The following is an 18,599-nucleotide window of genomic DNA, read 5'->3' on the forward strand; positions in this document are numbered from 1 at the left end:
AGATTGCTGTATCTCAGACAACAAAAGGTAATACTCTGTGGTAGCATAACCATAGGCAGCATATAGTTCTGTCATTTGCATCTGTGACATTACCATTGGGTAAGACAGCAATTCAGGTCACAGCATGCTATAGGTCTCCAACCATGCTCCAAGACTCACACTTCAAGTTTCTAAGCACCCTGGAGAATATTACGGTCCAATGTAACACTCTCATACTGGGTGACTTCAACTACCCCTCCATTAACTGGGAAAACTCCTCATGTACCAATACACTTGCCCAATGCTTTCTGGAATTCATTAATTCCAATGCCCTGGAGCAGCTCGATCTTACCCCCACTAGAGGTAGCAACATCCTTGACCTGGTCATTACTAACATGGGTGACTGTTGCTCTACACCAATAGTCAAGATTAGATCTGACCACAAACTAATCACCTTGAAAATCCACCCCCCCCCCAAAGGTAACCACCATGAAAAACTTCTCCAAAGCTAACTTTGGCCTCCTAAAAACAGAGGTGGCTCACTTCACTGCACCCATGCAAATGGAGAACAGTTGCATGACCGCCGAATCATACACCAATGCATTGTATGAGCATGTACACGAATGCATGGATCTTGCCATACCCAATAGAACCAAGATGCTCTCCTCAAAAAAAAAAGTAAGCCAATATAGTGGTCCCCTGCCATAAACAAACTTTACAACAGAAGGAGAAAACTGATGCGGAATAAGGTGAAGTCCCAAGACAGAAAAAACTCCCTTATCAGCCTCAACAAAAGGTTGAGATCCCTCATTAAATCCTCTAAAGCTAGCTATGAAAACAGAATTGCAGCAGATAGTAAAGACAGCCATAAGGCCTTCTATAATTATGTAAAGAATCTCCATGGCAATACCCAGATTTGCTCTGAGCTACTGCATAATGGTACCTCCTTTACCGAGCCAACAGATATTGCCAATATACTGACCAACAGATTCAGTGCCAACTTTACCCTCCCAAAGGACCAATCACAATACCAGTAGATTGCCAGGTACCCAGTATTACTGCTGCACAGGTTAAAACAGCACTGTCCAAGGCCAAGAATGCAGCTTCTATGGGACCTGACAATATACCCGGCTGTGTTCTACATGAACTACAGAGTTAACTGGCACCTCACCTGTATGCCCTGTTCAATCACAGCATTACCTCAGACTTTGTCCCTACCAAATGGAGCACTGCTACTGTCATCCCTCTCCACAAGGAGGGAGTGACTACAGACCCTGGGGATTATCGCCCCATTAGCCTGACGAGTCTGATATGCAAAGCTATGGAATGCATCATCATGGTCCTAATAAGTAAGGCTATAGGGAATCTCCAAACTCTGGATCCTACACAGTTTGGTTTTGTGAAGGGTAGATCATGCCTGCTCAACTTGGTTGACTTCTTTGAGTCAGTCACCAGAGCTGTGGATGAAGGCAAGGTAGTTGATTCAGCCTACCTTGATCTGGCAAGGCTTTTGATACCTTTCCCCACTCAGGAATGATAGAAAAACTCACTAAGCTAGGCATCAACCCCTATATCACTAGGTGGGTTGCAAACTGGCTCACAGATAGAACACACCGTGTGAAAGTAGCTGACTCCAAGTCAGACTGTTGACCAGTCACAAGTGGAGTCCCATAGGGTTCTGTCCTGGGTCCTCTCCCATTTGGTATGTACTTCTCTGTAGTCCAGGCCAACACGAAGGGGCTCTGGCTGACAAAGTTCACAGACTATTGCAAGTTGGGAGGTATTATTAATTCCCCAAGTGATGTTGACATCCTACAGAAAGGCCTCAATGAGACCAATGACTGGTGCCAGAACGATGGCCTTAAGCTCAATGCCAAAAAAGTGTGTTTTCATCCCCCTTGGGAAAAACCCAGGTCGCTTGAATTGCCACAGCGATGGTAGTCCACTAAATACAGAAGGTATAAAAGATCTATGAACACAGGTTGACAGCAACCTCTCTTTTGACCACCACATTGCCACTGTGGTCAGAAAGTCCTTCTATGTGCTACATCTCATTACTAAGGGTTTTGCTTCCAGGAAGAAAGAGGTCATTGTCTCCCTCTCCTCTTCCCTCATTAGGCCAATCATTGAGTACAATGCCCCATTTGACATGTACCTCACTAAACACCTGCAACAACTGGAGAGGCTACAAAAGTACCTCACAAAGAGGATCCTAGGCCTTAAACACTTGTCCTATATGAACAGTCTCAGAAAACTCCAACTATTCTCTGTCTCATATTGCCTACTTAGAGGTGTTCTCTGCTTGACTTGCAAAGCCATGTCTAACCCAGTGCTGTTAGAAATGCTACATCTAAAGAAATCCCAATCCCTCCACACTACATGCTCCAGAGTCCTCAACCTCATTACCATAATCAACAGAACATGCTAGAGGGACAGGTTCATAACCCAGAGACTGCCCATGCTATGGAATAGACTTCCCATACATGTCAAGCAGAGCACCTCACTGGCCTTCTTCAAGAATAATCTTGATGAGTGGATGGAACATAGAAAATTCTCCCCAGGGATCACTCCAGTGGATCTACTCGACAGAGGCACTAGGAACTAAGGTTGGGTGGCACGATGCCAGGGTAATCCTATGGGCTAGGCTTGTAAAGGCTCCAGGGCCATTAGCCTAGTACACACCTATGAACCTACGCATCGCAGTTACTGGCCTCAGAATTTCAACAGGCATCTGAGTAAATATGTCAAATGAAACAGACACTGCTCAGAATTAGCAAATGGTATCAGCATCTATGAGTTATGGGGTTTTGGCATACAGATAGGTTTGGAAACCTTATGAAGATTACTCATATCCAAACATGTAAAGATTAAGGAGTGGCGTTTATTTTTTTATTAAATAGCATAAAATATAGCAGCTTGCCTCTTTACAGGTATTACATTTGTGTATAAATGTTTACTTGCAAAGTATGGAGATATGTAAAGTAAGAGGATAAATTCAGATGGAATGGAGTGGACCTTACTGGATTTAGTTACCATGTCAGAAAGTTCTCAAATAGACACTAGTCAGGCTTATCAAACTGACAAATGTGATTTATACTTTTTTTTTTATTTAAATCAATACATTTGTGATTGTGATAAGGCAACTGTTTACTAAGTAACCAGTACACATCAAATAACTTCCAGGGCATTCCTGCCATTATATGCTAACAAAACATTGCAAATACTAAGTCAGCATACTGCATTGACAAATACTTGTTTTTTACTTATAACTGGTGATGTCCTGCTAAGGGGAGAGCCAGTGAGGAATGTTCCAGGAGCTCTATCCATTCACATTCAACTACATAAAATACACAGTAGAAACAGGCATGTCTAGTATGACTGTTTCAGCATACAGAAAGGGTAAATACATTTCTCATAAATTATTTAGTAACATGGAGCACGTTATAAAATAAGCACAAGCCAATCTTTGAAGAGCTGATACAGATACGCAGTGTAGATATGCAAATTAAATATAATCATTTTCTGATTATACTACCCAAACTGTAACAGACACACACACAGACACACACACACACACACACACACACACATACACACACACACACACACACACACACACACACACACACACACACACACACACACACACACACACACACACACACACACGCACACAAGCAGAGCATGCAGAGTCCACCAGACTGAATCCTGGACCCTAAAATTGGAAGACAGATTTTTTTTTTTTTTGTTAACAGCTCTTGTGGCCCTTATAAGTTTACTATAACGTCTAATCATGATGCCATTGCCTGGGTTTTATACATGAATCAAAACTGAAGCTGTTTATTTTTGCAGGTGGGATTCACTTGGACCCTCCTTCTTTTGTATCTTGGAATGAAAAATAAGTCACTACAGATAAAGACCTTCATTTTGATTGGATTATCATGCTGGAATTTCTGTAAATTCTGCTTCCTTCTTGCAGCAAAACTGAATTTTGCATTTATTAGGTTAATTCTGGTTGAAACATCTCGGCTCATAAATATTTCTGCAGGAGTATAATCCTTACAACAGTCAAGGATGGTTCTCTGTTCCAGCAAAAATATTTTCTTCCATATCCACCACTGTATTTAACATATTTGTTTAATTCTTGTCCTAAATATTTGAGTTGCTTTTCTGCTAAACTATTCATACCAAAGAACTCTGGCTCAGTAGAAGAATGAGTGGTTTCATTCTGTTCAATGAAATGACTAAACTCTCCTGATGTTTAAGTGCTATTATCCAAAACAATATGTTCTGATAAAGTAAGGCAAAAAGGGTCACGTGTTTATTCTGGTACAGATACAGATAATTGCTTTTGTTACAAAGATGTACTTCTTCAGGCTAAATTAAAACAACCACAACAAGCTTCTTACATACAGTTCACACAGAACCAGTAAAGCAGTTCATAGGTTCCCATGTTAATACTAGCCTATTATACAACGACCCCCCATTAATATTCAAAAACGTGCACGTTGATTGGTCAGTGTGCATGTTGTAAATCAGAGTTATAGTAATGGAAAAAGGTCCGGTCGCCCAGACTTTTTCCATTACTATAACTCTTTTTTTTACAGCAACGGAGAACGTAAGAGCTCTGTTGCTTTACACTGACTCGCTATGTTAAACAAGTTTAACATAGCAAGACAGTTTGTAAAAAGCAACGGCGATCTTGCTTTCTCCATTGCTTTTTTCAAAACTGTCTCACTATGTTAGAGGGTGAAGCTCGAGTGGCCAAACAAAGCCAACCATGGGTAAATCCAGCATTACCACACCCAGGCGTGGGTTATTGCTATATTAACTCAGAGGACCATTAGTAGCTTAGTCACAATACCCCAAATTGGAGGCATCCATTGACATGATTAATTTATATATAGTTTTGATCCCTTTCAAAGAGGACTTGAGGGGCCAGACCTAGGTACTATTTATTACTGCCAATCTATTTGCTCAGGTTATACATAAAGAGGACTAGGAAGCTACTTAGACTTATATATAAAATAGGAATTTTCTTTGATATATATCTTTCTCACTAGGCAGGACCTATTTATTTTCTGGTGAAAGTTAAGATCTCACAAATGAGTGTGTTTAGGGTATTATTAGTTTTGAGGATGAGTAAGAGGATGCATAGTAGTAGACCATTCAAGGCTGTAATGTCTAGACAAAAGCCAACTCTCAAGAGTCTGTAGAAAATAGAAAAGAGAGAGACCGAGTACTTTACAGTGGTCTGGGTGGCCCGTGGAAAACATACCCTTTATTATCTTAGTGAGGAAGCACTGCAGTCTCTCAAGTGAGATCATGCTTAGACAAGTACATTACCAAATGAGTAATTATACTGTAAGATGGGCCTTTTGATGGAGGAGAGAAGGATGATAATTTCCTTAGATCTGGAAGAAACAGTCCCGGCAATCAGTCTGGCTGGGTAGAAGGATTTCCTAACAACAGTGGATAAACAGTATTCACATGATAGTTCATTTTCAATGAATGTATCTACATCCCTAAAACCAAGTCAACTTTCAAATGGGTTTCATCTATTTGGTAGGTTAATGGGTGACCAATGTTGTCAAAGGAAACAGTGCTGCACCACTGCTTGTATTTAGCTTTAGGTTGTGGTCCAGACACTACTTATTGATGCATGCTATTACCTCCTGAAAAACGTGGAAGTCAGTTGGGGAGTTAATGACAGCTCCAAGTTTGCAATCATCTGAAAATTTGGTCAGCCACAGGCCTTTAATGTCAGCCTTAAAATTAGAGAAGTAAATTTTAAAGAGAAATGGTTCTAGAACTGATCTTTGGGGGACACCTGGTAATTATTCTTTTCAAAGAGGGTGTACCTCCCACATTAATAGATTGGTTCTGTCCGTTAATCAGTTTGCCATGCAGTGGGTAACATACAAGTTTACTTTAATCTAATTAGCTTATTGATAATGCCCAACTGTGGAATGGTGCCAAAGGCCTTGGCCAGATCCAGGAAGGCAATGTGAACTGATTTGCCCAAGTCTAATGTATCAGTGAGTTGCTCAAAGAAGCCCAGCAGGTTTAGGAGACAGGAGCTATCTTTAACAAATTCAACAGAGCTTTGTTCCAGGGCTTGTAGAATGTATATCACATTCCATTGCTTTGCAGATAAGACTGACTCTGTTTCTAATTGGTATTCATTGAGTCTTTGTGTATAGGATACTGTGGTTTGCTCCAGCAAGTAGTGTGAATCTGCTTAGTCTGTTTTCAATTAGTTAAATTCTTTGTGTATTTTTGCAGAGTATAATTAATAAGGGGAAGGGCAGATTTAGTTTTAGGAATCAGAACATTTCTTGGATCAATAGCAGGCATAGAGACTGTTATACATTGTGAAGTATATAAGCTGAACATTGACAAGATTCTTTGTTGGGAGATATACTATAAAAAGGCAAAGCCTACTGAAAATAGAATCACAGCAGTCTTGCAACAATGCATAGTAACCATTAACACTGTTTCCCCCCTGTACATGTGAGAAGGCTTTGAGTGCCAACAGAAATGCTGCAAGCTATGGGAAACATTCCAAAAGTTTACTGATCAAGAGATTATTGATCAGTTCCATGCAGCCTGTGACATGTAAGGAACCCATTTTGTACATATATTGTCCACATATGGAATCTACAAAAATGCATGGCCCTCCTCTCCTTGTGAAGGCCAGGGTATGTTTAGTGGTTTCCTTCCTAGATAAAGAGACTTGTCAGAGGTCATCAGGAGTCATGCAGGTCTTTCTCAGTCCTCTGTCTCTAGAATACTGAACAAGTTCCTCAATATAAAGTGTCTGCTATGGATGAGCATATCTGGTTTCCTAGAATACAACAGGAGATAGCAACTACTATGTATGACTACTGTGACACCGTTCACTTCCCTTAGGTACTGGCGCCATAGATTGCATACATGTAGCAATAAAGGTCCCACCTGATCAGAAGTCATCAAAGTATGTGACGTGCAATTGTGGCAACGTGATCTAGATGGAGTCCTCTAGAACTACTTTGGACATGCTAAAGGTCAATCCATGGTATTAATAGGTTGTACAAAAAAGGAAAGACAATCCTACTGAGAAGTAAGAAGATGTTCACAATGAAGCAAAATGTTCCTCATTAGTCTAAACAAGTAAATCAGGGAACTAGTTATGTCTCCAAAAGCAGACTTTGAAGGAAAAATAGCCTGTAAAGCTGAGGATAACCATAAGGCATTTTCCATTTATGTCCACAATCTTAAGAGCAACACCTAATAATGTGTGGAATTAGTTGCATACAACATCACCTATACTCAGCTAGAAATATAGCAAACTTGCTGGTCAACAAATTCAGCTCAAATTTACCTCTCCATCACCCCCAGGTCTCTCCCAAGAAATACCCTTCACTACACCACCAGTTATCACCAAAGAAAAGGTTACCACCATGCTGTCTAATGCTAAAAACACAACTTCACTGGGGCTTATGATATATCATGTTGCCTCTTAAACAGCTTAAATCAGGACTTAGGCTGATTAGGTTCTCAGTTTTACCACAGCCTCTGGATTGGCTTTGTTCTGACAGAAACTGAATGGTAGCAACTGTAATCCTACTGCATAAAGAGTAACCATCTACTGACCCGGAAAATTACAGACCCATTAGATTGACTACTCTTGTACGTAAGGCCATGGAAATAATCATGGACCTGATAAATAATGGTATAGGAAACCTCCAAACACTGGACCTGACACAATTTGACTTTGTCAGGGGTAGGTCATGCTTACTGACTGGTGAATTTATTTGAGAAAGTCAGTAAGGTTGTTGATGAGGTTGAAACTGTACATTCCTCCTACTTCGACCTGGCCAATGCATTTGACACAATTCCCCACTCAAGTATTATAAATCTTCTTCTTCTTTCAGCTGTTCCCATTAGAGATTTCCACAATGGATCATCTGTTTCCATTTCTTCCTGTCCTCTGCATCTTGCTCTGTCACCCTAGCCACCTGCATGTCCTCTCTCACCACATCCATAAGCCTTATCTTAGGCCTTCCTCTTTTCCTGTTACCTGGCAGCTCCATCCTTAGCATCCTTTTCCCAATATTCGATTCAGTGCTAATTTCACCCCCCTCTCACCCCCTAAATGGCCCATCTCAATACCGGAAGATTGCCAAATTCCAGTAATAACGGCCACACAGGTACAAAACACACTCTCTAAAGCCAAGAATACAGCATCCATGGGACTAGATGACATCTCGGGCTGTGTACTACATGAACTACAATATGAACTGGCACCTCACCTAAGTGTCATGTTTAATCATAGCCTCACCTCAGGTTTCATGCCCACTGAGTGGCGCAGAGCTACAGTTATCCCAATCCACAAGGGGGGATCCACCTTGGATCCCAGAAACTACCGTCCCATCAGTCTGACAAGCCTTATCTGCAAGGCCATGGAGCGTATTATCATGGAACTTATAAACAAAGACATTGGCAACCTTTAAACACTGGACCCCACCCAGTTTGGGTTTGTGAAGGGCCGATCTTGTCTCCTGAACCTGATTGACTTCTTTGAATCAGTCTCCAGAGCCATGGACAAGGGTAAGGTGGTCCACACAGCCTATCTAGACCTTGCCAAGGTCTTTGACACCATCCCCCACTCTGGAATCATAGATAAACTTACTAAATTGGGCATTAATCCCTATGTCATCCAATGGGTTGCTAAATGGCTTACTGATAGAACCCACACTGTAAAAGTAGCCGACTCCAAATCCAGCTCCAGACAAGTGACAAGTGGAGTACCTCAGGGTTCAGTCCTGGGGCCGCTCTTGTTTGGCATCTACTTCTCTGAAGTACAGGTCAACACTAAGGGACTCTGGCTAACAAAGTTTGCAGATGACTGCAAACTGGGAGCCATTATTGAATCCCCAAATGATGTGGATACTCTACAAAAGGGCCTTACAGAAACAGATGCTTGGTGCCAGAGCCATGGGCTCAAACTCAATGCCAAGAAATGTATTGTTATCCCCTTTGGGAAAAAACATGTATCCATGAATTACCATATAGGTGGCAGTACACTAAACACAGAAAGTGTGATAAGAGACTTAGGGACACAGGTGGACAGTGGTCCCACCTTCGATAACCACATCGCCACAACAGTCAGGAAATCCTTCTATGTGGCACACCTCATCACGAAGGGCTTTTCATCCAGAAAAAAGGAGGTCATTGTCCCACTGTACTCATCCCTCATTAGACCCATTATAGAATACAACGCCCCATTTGGTATGTACCTTTCAAGGCATCTGCAACAACTAGAAAGGCCTCAGAAATACCTCACTAAAAGAATCACAGGCCTAAAGCAGATGCCCTACGCTGACCACCTTAAAAAACTCCAGCTATACTCTGTCGCATATCGTCTACTCAGAGCCGATCTCTGCTTAACATTCAAGGCCATGTCAAACCCAGAGCTGTTGGACATGCTACACTTAAAGAAATCCCAATCCCTCAGAGCTACATGCTCCAGGGATCTAAACCTTGTCATCACAATAAACAAAACATGCTGGAGGGATAGGTTCCTGACCCAGAGACTCCCCGGACTCTGGAATAGATTGCCCATACATGTCAAGCAGAGTGCCTCTTTGGACCTCTTCAAGAGGAACCTTGACGATTGGATGGGAGAAAGGAAATTCACTCCAGGGATCACGTCAGTGGCCCTGCTAGACAGGGGTCCAGGAAAGTAAATAATGTGGGAAAAAATAGCCAGGGAATTGTTGTGACTAGGCTTGTATAGGCCCTAGGGCTGATAGCCTAGTACCAACCTATGAACCTATGAACCTATGAATATACCCAGTATCCCTCCTAGGCACATGTCCAAACCAATTTAATTTTGCCTCTCTGGCTTTGTCTCCAAACCATCCAACCAGAGCAGACCCTCTAATATACTGATTAATAATCCTGTCCATCCTTGTCACACCCAGTGCAAACCTTAACATCTTTAACTTTGCCACCTCCAGCTTTTTGTCAATGCCACTGTCTCCAACCCATACAACATAGCTGGTCTCATTACCCTCTTGTAGACCTTCCCTTTCACTTTTGCTGGCACTCTTCTGTCACAAATCACTCCTGGCACTCTTCTCCACCCACTCCACCCTGCCTGTACTTTCTTCTTCACCTCTCTTCCACACTCACCATTACTCTGAACTGTTGATCCCAAGTATTTAAACTCATCCACCTTCACCAACTCTACTCCCAGAATCCTCTCCATTCCTCCATCCTCCATCTCATTCACACACACATATTCTGTCTTAGTCCTGCTGACCCTCATTCCTCTCCTCTCTAGAGCATATCTCCACCTCTCCAGGTTCTCCTCAACCTGTTCCCTACTGTCACTACAGATCACAATGTTATCTGCAAACATCATAGTCCACAGGGACTCTTGTCTGATCTCATCTGTTACCCTTGTCCATCACCATTGCAAATAAGAAGGGGCTCAGAGATGACCCTTGATGCAATCCCACCTCCACCTTAAACACATCCGTCACTCCCACTGCAGAAAACACCATTGTCACACTACCCTCGTACATATCCTGTACCACTCTTACATACTTCTCTGCCACCCCCAACTTCCTTATACAGTACTTCAACTCCTCCCTAGGCATCCTATCATATGCTTTCTCTAAGTCCACAAAGACACAACGCAACTCCTTCTGACCTTCTCTATACTTCTCCATCAACAGTCTCAGAGCAAACATCACATCTGTAGTGCTCTTTCCTAGCATGAAACCATACTGCTGGTCACTAATCATCACCTCCCTTCTTAACCTAGCTTCCTCTTCACTTTTCCATACCTTCATGCTGTGACTGATCAGTTTTATCCCTCTGTACCTCTGTCGTTACTACAGCTCTGCATATCACCCTTATTCTTAAAAATTGGTACCAAAACACTTTTTCTCCACTTCTCAGGCATCTTCTCCCTTTCCAAGATTTCATTAAACAATCTGCTTAAAAACTCCACTGCTATCTCTCCTAAACATCTCCATGCTTCCACAGGTATATAATCTGGATCAACAGCCTTTCCATTCTTCATCCTCTTCATAGATGTCCTTACTTCCTCCTTGCTAATCCGTTGCACTTTGTGATTCACTATCCCCACATCATCCACCTTTATCTCTCTCATTCTCTTCACTCATCAGCCCCTCAAAGTACTCTTTCCATCTGTTCAACACACTCTCCTTGCTTGTAAGTTTCCCTCATTATCCTTTATCACCCTTAACTGCTGCACATCTTTCCCAGCTTGGTCCCTTTGCCTAGTCAATTGGTACAGATCCTTTTCTCTCTCCTTAGTGTCCAACCTTTCAGACAACTCTCCATACACCTTATCCTTAGCCTTCATCACCTCTCTCTTTGCCATACACCTCATCTCCTTATACTCCTGTTTATTTTCTTCATCTCTCTGACAATCCCACATCTTCTTTGCCAACCTCTTTCTCTGTATACTCTACTTTACTTCCATGTTCCACCACCAGGTCTCCTTGTCCTCCTTCCTCTGTCCAGATGTCACACCAAGCACCATTCTAGCTGTCTCCCTTACCAGCTCTGCTATAGTTACCCAGCAATTCAGTAACTCTTCACTGCCACCCAGTGCCTGGCTTAACTCTTCCCTAAACTCCACCTCACAATCACTCTTTTTCAACTTCTACCATTTGATCCTTGGCACTGCCCTCACACTCCTCCTCCTCTTCTTGATCACCAACGTCATCCTACAGACCACAGTCGTGTGCTGCCTAATTACACTTTCCCCTGTCACCACTTTATAGTCTCCAATCTCCTTTACACTGGCCCTTCTGCATAGGATATAATCCACCTGTGTGCATCTTCTTCCACTCTTGTAAGTCACCTTATGCTCCTCCCTGTTCTTAAAATACATATTCACCACAGCCATGTCCATCGTTTTTGCAAAATCCACTACCATCTGACCTTCTCCATTCATCTCCTTAACATTATACCTAACCATAATTTCTTCATCCCCTCTGTTCCCTTCACCAATGTGCCCATCGAAATCTGCTCCAACCACTCTCTCACCCTTGGGAACACTCACCACTACTTCATCCAACTCACTCCAAAATGTTGCTTTCTTATCCATCACACATCCAACTTGTGGAGCATATGCAATACAGCATTCATCATTATACCATCTATTTCTAGCTTCATAAACATCATTCTAGCTGGCACTTTTTTCACCTCCAAAACACTCTTCGCATACCGTTCCTTCAGGATAACTTCTACCCCATTTCTCTCCCCATCCACACCATGATAGAACAATTTGAATCCACCCTCGATGCACCTGGTCTTACTCCCCTTCTATCTGGTCTCTTGCACATAAAATATATCAACCTTCCTTCTCTCCATCGTATCAGCTAGCTCTTTCCCTATACCAGTCATACTGCCAACATTTAAAATTCCTACCCTCACTACCACACTCCTAACCTTCCTCCTCTTGTTCTGTCTTCTGGCATGCCTTCACCCTCTTCTTCTCCTTTGGCCAACATTAGCCGCTCAAGTGATATAAATAAATTCACAAAACTGTGCATAAATCCATGCATCACCAGATGGAATGGATAGCCAGTTGGCTCTATGGACAGGACATGTCATTAAAGTGGGTGAATCCAGATCCAGCAAGAGGCTAGTTACTAGTTTGCACCACAGGTCTCAGTGCTGGGACTACTCCTGTTCAGAATAAACTTTTCTGAAGTCAAGGCTAATGTGAAAGGCATCTGGATGAAAAATTGACCAACAACTATAAGATGGGGGCAATCAGCGAATCCCACAGTGATGTAGATATACTTCAGGAGGGTCTAGATCAGACAAATGATTGTGTCAGAACCATAACCTAAAACTAATTCTAAAAAAAATGCATTATATCCTGTGGGAAGTTGAATACCCATGCAAATTGCAATATCTGTAGCACACCCCTAAGAGTAAACTCAGTGATGAGAGATCTAGGTACATGGATAGATAGCAGCCTGAACTTTGACAGCAATGTGTACAAAGTGATGAGGAAATCCTTATATGTGGCTCAAGTTATAAGTAAACGAATGTCATTTAGATCCATGGGAATTATAGTCCAGCTTTACTCAGCCATCATTAGCCAATAATCAAGTACAGTACACCATTTGGCATGTATTAGACTAGACACATACTGCAGCTAGAGCGACCTTAAAGATTCATCACAAAAGAAACTCAAAGTATAAACATCATGTCTTGTGTGGCTAGACTAAAAACCTACCCCTTTACTCTGTCTCCTACTGACTATTAAGATGTGACCTATGCCTGACCTAAAAGTCATTCACAAATCCAGCCCTGATGGAGCTGACAAACATCTGCAAGTCAATCAGCACAAGGGTCACCCAATCTTTGGATCTATACTTAGTCATCAATTCAAACAAATCATGCTGGAGAACAGGCCATGTATTGGTTAAAATTGGGTAATATTGGCTAGGCTTATAACAACTCTTAAGCCGTTACCCTAGTAATCTCCTATGAACCTATGTACCTTTGAGTGCCCTACCAGGGGAGGCTGGGTGCTATTTCCTTCCACAGTGAAGAGTTTTAGATAGTCATACACTGTCTGACAATTAAAACATATAAAAATTGTAATGGCTTCCACAGCATAGCCACCCCAGATAATTCTCCTACCTTCACCTCAAACAATACTTTAAGTCAGGGTAGTGAAGGTGACACTGGCACTGGCAATTATTTACATGGGGTGGAAATGAAAGTGTTGGGTGCTATCATAGACCACAAAAGATTAATTATTATGGTAACCCTGGCCACCGTGTCCTTGAAGAGCAACTAACAGTACTGAGTGACATCCATGTAAATGTCATGTAACACAGCAGTTAGCTCCATGATGGACTGAGTAGCTGTACAGTGGGCCTGGCTGACACCCCAGTACATCTGTTAATTGATCCTGAGTACTGCATGCATGACATGTGACATCTGCGATAAGTGACTCTATCAGGTATGCCTGTGACACTGTGATATAGTAGTTATACCCTCATCAGACACAATGCACTCATCTGGTGCCATAGCCACAGGTGATTCATTGGGAACTAAGCCCCCTCCTCTACTGGTGATGGTGAGTGCTTGAACTGTACAGCCTAAGGATTATCAATGTCCGACATCATGTACTGTGGGGGTACGTCCAGTCAGGATGAAGGCAGACAGTGCTCCTGTGTCATCTGACTGTAAATTAGGTATTTTTGTCTTGCCATCATCATCAGCCTTTGCATGAGTGCTAACATCAGCTATTGCCAGACTCATTATCTATAGGCATCACCACAGTAGTAGTCCACCATGTGAATGTAAAACAAAAGAGATGCTGGAGTAAGCATGAGTACCCATGCTGCAGCTGTGGCCCTGTAACATGCATGATATATGGGATGGAACCACACAGTCCTCCCCTACCACCCTATCCTTCTGATGTGCCTATGCACCTGATCTTCCTGTGACAAACCATAGGCAGCAGAAGTTTACTATGTATTTCTGCAGAGGTGATATAATGAACTCAGTTGTGAGTGTTACTAATCTGATGCATTATCCACTAAGATGCAAGGAGTTTGGGTCATACTGACGTAGGTGTCTACTCCTCCAGTAATGACCCCAGTATCATCTCCTATAAGTATACCAGAATTTCCTCCAACTCTATTAGCCTACTGCTCTCAGGTAACCCCTCAAGTAGCTGACCTGTTAGCTGCTATGGAATACTCCTGTGTCTAGGTACAGCATTGCATGTCAATAACATATTTATGACATTGTTATACTTGCAGTTCTACCCACTCAGAGCATTAATGTCATGGACCAACATCTGCTACACATGGTCTTGCAAAGGCTGACCTGCACTCTTTTTCCCCAGCAAGTACCACCCATACATCCTGAGTACCTGTATTAGGATGTAATTTTCAGCAGTACTGTATGATTTAGAGACTTGCTCAAAGTGAGATGGTAAACAAATGGAGCTGGAAGGAAGCATGTACTTTTAACTACAGGAAGTAGTTTGTTAATACCTCAAAGCCTTAATTCTCTGTGTTAAGTGTTTGGCAACTGTGATTAATCTATGTTAACACAACAGTAGGTGTTGTATCCATATGTATTCTCTGAAGAATATGAACTACAAAATTCTAATAATTGATATTATTGACCAACTATCATTCTTGGTGAATAATCTAAAAATAAAGACATTAATGAGAGTTAGGGCAAAATTATGAGACAAAATAAAAGACATTCTGCAAAACTAGTGACAGATGAGAGGCAGACAACACTAATTTACTTAAAAAGTTAACAGAACTACAGGTGTTGCATAGACATGCATTTTCTGAACATTAAGAACTCCAGACCTGTTATGACTGACATTATTGATGCACTATATTCCTCATTGATTAACCAGAAAATCAAGCAATTTATGAAGTAAAGCAAAAATATAAAGTAAAAATCAGAGACATTGTGGCCATATGTCTCAACTTCTTCACTAAAGAAATGTGAACAAAGTAAAAAATAATGGGGTGACAGAGGCACAAAATCGGGGATATATTTTTAAAAATTACTGTAATTCACTTAAAAAGTTAAGAGAACAGCAGTTTTTACCTAATTATGCATTTTCTGTACAATAAAAAGTATGAATGTCTAGGTTGTGGCATTATTGACTAAATGTAATGTTTAGTGATTTACCAGGAAAAATATAAATCCAAGCCAAAAATATGAGGTACAATAAACAACAGTTAAGCGGTATAGTGCTGCAAAATCAGGGGAAGATTAGAAGCAAACCATTAATTCATTTAAGATAGAATAACAACAGCTGTTACAAAGGCATGCATTTTCTGTAAGTGAGCACTACGAAATTCTAATGACTGGCATTACTTGCTGGCAGTAGTTCTCAGTGATTTACCAGAAAAGCAAACATTTTCAGGAAGATCAGCAAAAAATATGAGGCAAAAGTAGAGACATTCTGCAAAACACTTGAGAGGCAGAGCTTTGTCTGTACCCAAGTCTGAGTATGGTATGGACAGTGTATCAAAACAAGACTGTCCAAATACATGTTGTCTAAGCACAGAAATTCAAAACTACATTGGTCGATTTTTGTTAAATGTCAGTACTCTTTCATAAATATTTGCAGTATAAAACATCAGACGCCTTGAACTTAGAATTATCCTGGACACCTCCCACACACAGAGACATCACACACATACAAATGCATATACGTATACACACTTCCACATAGTCACGCTGACACACTTGCACACTGTACTGTTACTTAACATACTCACACAGGCATGGAAACATCTTAAGAACTGCACACTAATATTCTTTTGATTAAAGACTGTGCTAAGTCAGGCTTGCCTGCTAGTAGTCCATTTTGTCTGTGACTGATTCCAGGAAGCTGATCTCTCTCACTGACTCTATATTCAAGCTAGCGAAAAAGTAGAATTTGAAGCTGTCACATGCCAAAGTGGAGGGTATCCAGATGAAAAAATTTAAAAGTTGAATGATGTTGGTAGGCACACCGATATTTTGGGAGCCTGCCAGAAACATTAGGCCTGAAGAAGCCTTGTGCTGAATACGTACGTCCATGTCTTTGAGCCATCATTTGTGGGAATATCGTTTTTAATACATATACTAATGAGTCCAACAAACATCAGTTTTTCCCTGCAATAACACAAAACTCTGGGTAAGAATCTTCTGTTTAAAGGAGGACAATGCACATATAGACCTTAAACTTAAGGGAAATTTCACAAGTGTAAAAGGTCTCATCTTCAGTCTGCATTGTGTGTAGTCATGTAATAGTGTAAGAATGTTAAAAAGTACATTTTTGAAGCTCATGAGGTGATAATAAGGTCATATGGCAGTTGGTAACTATTGACATATTTAGTATCATTCTTTGCAGCTGAATCTAGATATAGATACATTTGACTTGGTAATGATAGACTATGAGGTATAAAGTCAAAGACATCAAGAATGAAAAAAATGAAAAATAAATTAAAATTATTTTACGATACCTTTTTCTGGCTACAAATTTCTAACCGATTTGCTTTTGACTGCTGAAGCTCATTTATTCTGTAGAAAATAAGAATGGCCAAATAACTAAGTAAAGTGTAGCGGAAGAGAAATGTGCTGGAAAGCTACTCAAAACAGGAACAGAGTAAATGAGACAACAAGGCTTCATCAGTATAGTATATAGAGTTAGCTAAAAATGAAAAAAAAGTGAACTTATGAAATATAACTGATGCAAAGTAAGAAGAAACTGTTCAAAGCTGGGCTGTGGATAAAAAAGCTATGTTTATTCTAGAGCTACCATAAGTTTGCTGTTACAGGACTGTCCTAATTTACATTGTTGACATCTATGACAATAAAACAAAAAAAAGTACCCTGATATTTTATGAGATAAAATATATTTAACTTTCTTCTAAATAGTGCAGAAAACTTTAACACTATATGTGAAATACTTAAATATTTTATGAAACAGTAGGAAGAAAAATATTTTCTAAGTAGTGACTCTATTTTCATAATAAGTTATTTATATTGGCTGATGGTATGGTTCATCCTGGAAGTAACATGTTCTACTTTATACATCTGAAAAGGTAATAACCCTAGGTCAATCTGAGTCATCTGTGAAAAGGGAATTAATTTACATGCTGTATAAAAATATGCTTAGACAGACTTGTTGGGAATACTTCTGTAAGGAAGAGAAGGGAAGCAAATCATATCTGAAGGAGTTACACAGAGACTCATGATGAACAAATATCAATATTCCTATGTTAAAGGATTTCCCACATCTGATGAAATTTATATCGGTCCAGTTAGAAGCTGCATCAGCTCAATAAAGGTGTTTGTTTCAAATAAACCTATAAATGAGTTTCTGTTTGATTGATGTGTTATATAATTACCCCATTTTATGTACTTATCTGCCTTATAGTGTTGCATACACTATAAAATGAAAATGTTAAAAATACTGTTCTCTTTGAACTCTTACTTATTTTATTATAATTAGTGTTTTGATGACCCTGTTTTCCATCTGGGTTTGAGACCCATTTCCAGTAAAGGTCCAAGGAGAAATGACCCAAGCAATAAATTAGGACAATGAAAAAAAAAACAACTTTCTGTAAAGCCGCATTACAGAAAACAGTTTGATAATCAATGCATCATATAAGTGGAAGACCAATTTTAAGAACAAAGAAGTGGTGTACTATATTTTGAAGCAAAACAAAATAACAAGCACAATCTGACTACAGCTGCTTTTTTGCTAATTGTTTCACTTAAATCATTGTATTTCACCAAGAGTTTAACATCATTTTGTCAAAAATAAAAGATAAGTCTGTGCATAAATATATATGTATATTCATTCTGTAGAATAGTTGGTAATAACCTGTTGCTTGCAAAGAGTAAGGTTATTAATATATGCATGAAATTCCACACACTTACATTTGTAGAAAGAGCATCTCTAAATTCACCCATCAGATGTACCTCTCATCACATTTTTTGTAAATACTGGTATTTTGGGCATATAATGAGCCAGGTATGAACTTAAATCTTTGTTTGTAATGGCATTTTATGTATGTTAAATATTCTATAATATT

The 18,599-nt window shown here is 40.4% G+C and overlaps 1 protein-coding gene across 1 annotated transcript in view; it reads left to right on the plus strand.

Moving 5' to 3' along the window:
- Window positions 1–18,599, plus strand: part of LOC122796926 (collagen alpha-6(VI) chain-like) — a 1,619,258-nt gene that overhangs the window by 368,825 nt on the left and 1,231,834 nt on the right. The window lies entirely within an intron of this gene.

The sequence above is a fragment of the Protopterus annectens genome, chromosome 3.part0 (assembly GCF_019279795.1).
Source record: "Protopterus annectens isolate FY-2018-M chromosome 3.part0, PAN1.0, whole genome shotgun sequence".
NCBI lineage: Eukaryota > Metazoa > Chordata > Ceratodontiformes > Protopteridae > Protopterus > Protopterus annectens.